The following is a 4,317-nucleotide window of genomic DNA, read 5'->3' on the forward strand; positions in this document are numbered from 1 at the left end:
ATCACCTTAAGCGGGGAGCACACACTTCTGCACAACGCATACGGCGTAAGCATAAGAAAATTGCTTGGTCTATTTCCTTATGCACATGTGTTTGGACCACGCACGTTTTTTATGCTTACGCCGTATGCGTTGTTCAGAAGTGTGTGCTCCCCGCTTTATACTTATGTCAGACTTCGCGCCGGTTTTGCCGCGCCTGTCAATATTGTCGGCGCGATACATTTATCCAGATAGATCGCGTCTCGACTTTCCGGCGCACGTGGCCGAGCCACCTACAATTAATCCAGCATCTGCGCGTAACAGCCCTTAACAAGAATGTTGCTTTGCCTTGTGCAATATTATTATGACGCTGTGTGATGCAATCGCGTAGGTAGATCGCCATCTGACGTAAGCATCGCGTAATGCCAGCATCATCCGTATTATAGCTCTCGCCTACGTCATACCGCGGGTATGATGTCACAGTCCGGTAGAGAACTTCTGATTACATGTTTCGTATAATGCGCCAGGCGCACCTAATCATCGGTATTTATAGCGGCCCGAGGTGCCCTATCCTCCTAGAAGAAGTATTTCTCCGCCCTCGCACATTTTGTGCGACGTTCCTCGATAGTTTCGTCATACTCTACATTAGTTGATTATGGCGATTACGCCGCGCGGTGGAAAGTACAGCGTGAAGATTCATGCAACATTTATATATATATACGGAGACGTTTAATAACTCCAAATCCAATTAAAAAATTTTTTTCTTTCCGCCAGTTTTTCTTTCTTTACACGAAGAAACGAGTTCACCCTTCTTGTCGCGCCTAATGACATCGACGATGTGCTACATTTTTCACGCTCATTCGCGGCATTATTCATTAATCATAGCGACCGTACCTTATTCTCTTCTTTAACTCTTGGAGCTCTTTAAATCTTTTTTTTTTTTTTAGAAATTTTTAAGTTTGAGACGCAATGAAATCGCAAGCGTTTGATAGCGTCGATTTTGCAATTGGGCTAAGACAAATATTATAAACAATTAACAAAAATTGATGCTGTCCTCTGGCAATCTATGTCTGTGAAGTTGGCATAAAATTTTTATATTCCAAACTGCATCTCCCGCACGAGTGGGGCTCGCGCGGAGAAACTGGGCTATCTTTCGGAGGAGACATTAAATTTTAAAATTGGTCGTCAAGCTTGGGGAGCTTGGGAGTTTTGGGCATATTGCATATTATTATTATTACGTATGCCAGCCAGATCAGGTGAATACGAGGGGATATCGAGCGCTGTGATGTGATTTGTGGCCAAGAATTTGCGTACATTCTTAGATTGGTGCTCCGATATGCCAACTTCACAGGCACGAGACGCGACACCCTTGTCTGGAAATCATCTTGAAAACAACTTTTAGCCAACAATTCCCTTTCAATACCCCGAAGTTTCAAAATTAAATTCTAATACGGAAGCTTATTGGCATATTCTTTGATTATTGCAGACTTACTTGATATTTTGATATTTGGAATTAAATGGAACTTTGTATTTATTAGCAATATTTAATGTTAAACGTAAAATACATTTTGTAAAATAATAATACAAAATTCAATACCTGCTGTACCGTTTTAAAGTCAATGGGGCTTTGTTTATTTGGATTTGCGTGAAACACGTTGCGAATTTTTTTTTATATATATAATATACCTTAAAGTTTCAAAATTGAAATTATAAAACGGAAGCGTCAAGTGTATTGACATATTCGTTAATTGTTGTAGACTCGTTTGATATTTTGATATTTGGAATCGAATGGGACTTTGTATTATTAGCAATATTTAATATTAAACAAAAAAATAAATTTTATAAAATAATAATACAAAATTCAATATCTACTGTACCGTTTTAAAGTCAATGGGACTTCGTTTATTTAGATTTGCGTGAAACACATGTAAATAGCGGGTTTCTTCTTGGGGAATACTGAAGCAACGCGTTCTATCGTGGGTGTATAGAACGTACAGAGGTGCGAAATTGCGTTTTTTATCGTTTGGACATAAGAAATTTACGATTACTCTGTCGCGGTTGCAGTTACGGTCTAAGATATTGATCTTAATTTGAATCCGCTGAGCGCCGCCTTAATTCGGATCAATTGACCCATCAATTAATAGGAGTGTAACGGTCGATTGACCACTGTGGGAATAATTAGGAGGGACGACTGTGTAGCCTGAAACCACACAAAATAAATATAATTGCGTTTTTTCTCTTGACTATCGCTAAAATGTCTCTCAAATGATCAATTAAATTGATGTTTAGCAAAATAAATTGGAAACAACGGTGAAGAAAATTATGAGCTTACGTAGTGTTTATTTCTCTGTATTCATACGCTACTATATAGATTTTCGTATACACATGTGCATCTTCGTGGCTCCGATTCTTCGCGGAACGTAAAATTGGCAGTAAATCAGAGTTGATCCATTTTAATCTGTGAATTTAATTTATCAGTTTCTGAGATCCGTTTAGAAGGGCTCTCCGTTTCTTAAGCTTTTCTTACCCGAGCAAATATCGTGATTAAATTCCTTCGTAGTTTCCTCGGAGACGCCGTAGAACGCTCGGCATGCATTTGCCATCGCAGAATCGCAATGTGGTTATACGGCACGGAGGAAAATCGGTATGGAGTGATTTATCGCAGTCGATTTAAAACACCGGCTCCGGTGTACGGCTGGATTAGAAATTGCAGTTAGTTTACTTCGGCGAAACGTACGGGATTTCCGGTTTGCCATTAAGAGACAAATTGCGCGACCACGTTAGACAAATGTCTGCGAGCTATCCCACAAGATTTCCGGTTTATCCGAGGGCTCCACTCGAAACCAGTTCGATCCGAGCGATTCGAATACAGGCGCGAACATTTTTAGCGAGGAATCGCAGCGCGAACCGCGCTTCGCGAAGCCCCTCGTAGATGCCGCCACGATTATCGAATGCCCAACTTTTGCAAAATTAACTCAAAATCGCCTAAATCTATGATAAAAATTGCGATCGACACGAATGCTTTACTAGATACAACGATTTATGCCCATTTCTATTAATGCAGATTAACTTTAATCGCAGTTTAACTTACTTTTTATCTTTATCTAGTTAATATATAAAAATATGTATAATTCATTATTATTGTATGTAAGTTTATATACTTTTATAATACTTTTATAATATTAAGTACTTTTATTTAAAATTTTATATGTAACAATAATCATTTATATATAGATACGTATATTTGTGTATTAACTAGAAAGAGATAAAAAGTAAGTTAAACCGAGATTAAAGTTAATCTAAATTGTTAGAAATGGACATTAATGTAAAATAAAACGGGATTAAGTTAAAAGAAATTGAGTGGCGCGTTTCAAAGAACTAAAACAGATTGCAATTCTGTAATTATTTGAATCATGATGTAAAAATTACTTTCAATAGATTATTTTTATTACAAAAATTTACTTGGGAACTTATACATTTAATTTAATTAATTTCTCTTAGCGTTATTCGAGCTGTGAGCACGCGTTGTTAGGTCTCTTTAAACGTTTAACGTTTGAAACGATAAGAGGATACATCCACGAGGTTTGACGAACGTGAGGCACGGGCGCGGTAATCGGATTTAGGTAAAGGTCGGGGAAAATAGTCGGTCGCGCGTTGGGATCGCGTGCAGGACTGGCGATCGTCATCAGCGTTTTCCGACGAGAGATCAGCCGATATAAAGGCAAATTCGCACATAGTCATCGCCATTGCCCGCGCGTGGTGGTGATGTTCTACCCTGTCATTATTACACTCATGCATATTCCACCAATGCCATTCTACCGTGAGTATAGCTTCATCGACAAAGAAATCGTCCTTCCGTGGCATTTCGGACAGGTCATCCTTTTTCGTTTGGCAATACGTCACGTAGGAAGGAAAATCACGGTTTTGAATCACTTACGATCGTCCAGATCGCGTGGAAACGATTTTCGATCCGTGAAGATGATTTTCCGCGCGTTATCTTCAATTTTTCCGTTGATTTCATCCGTACGACTCGTCTAGGTTTGTTGCACGAGAAGGTATTACGTTTAAGAACAGCAGATACACGTTTTAGAAGAATGGGATAAAAGTGCGCGGCGGAAACGGCACGTTATTTCAGGCAGTCACGCTAAGTTATGAGAGATTACATCGTGATTATGTGATGTAGAATTTAGATCACGGAAAATTGTGTTCTTGGAACTTGCCCAACTCGGGATGCTTTTCGATTAACAGCCGACAATTTCTCTTTTATTGTTGCGCCGGAATCTCCGTTATATCGGAGAATCACTTGCTTTATGAAATACTAAATTACATTTTAATGCCCTT

The sequence above is a fragment of the Temnothorax curvispinosus genome, unplaced genomic scaffold (genome assembly GCF_003070985.1).
Source record: "Temnothorax curvispinosus isolate PA1 unplaced genomic scaffold, ASM307098v1 QBEX01001640.1, whole genome shotgun sequence".
Lineage (NCBI taxonomy): Eukaryota > Metazoa > Arthropoda > Insecta > Hymenoptera > Formicidae > Temnothorax > Temnothorax curvispinosus.